Here is a 226-nt window from a genome sequence, read left to right on the forward strand (position 1 = left end):
ATATATATATATATATATAGCTAGGTAGCCTACATGAAAGAAGAGAGTTGACCATTATTACCTGTTATTGGAACACAGAGCAGAAAGAGTCAGGGCTTAGGAAAAGTCTATTGGATTACTTACGTTTTTTCCATACAGTACATTTATTAAAGATGACTTTGATTTGTTCTGTGATCATCATGTTTATGTGATACCATAAACAGGTTGTGTTGCGTGCTGCATCTTG

This window comes from Morone saxatilis, unplaced genomic scaffold, assembly GCF_004916995.1.
Source record: "Morone saxatilis isolate NCDOM2014 unplaced genomic scaffold, NCSU_SB_2.0 Contig12, whole genome shotgun sequence".
Classification (NCBI taxonomy): domain Eukaryota; kingdom Metazoa; phylum Chordata; class Actinopteri; family Moronidae; genus Morone; species Morone saxatilis.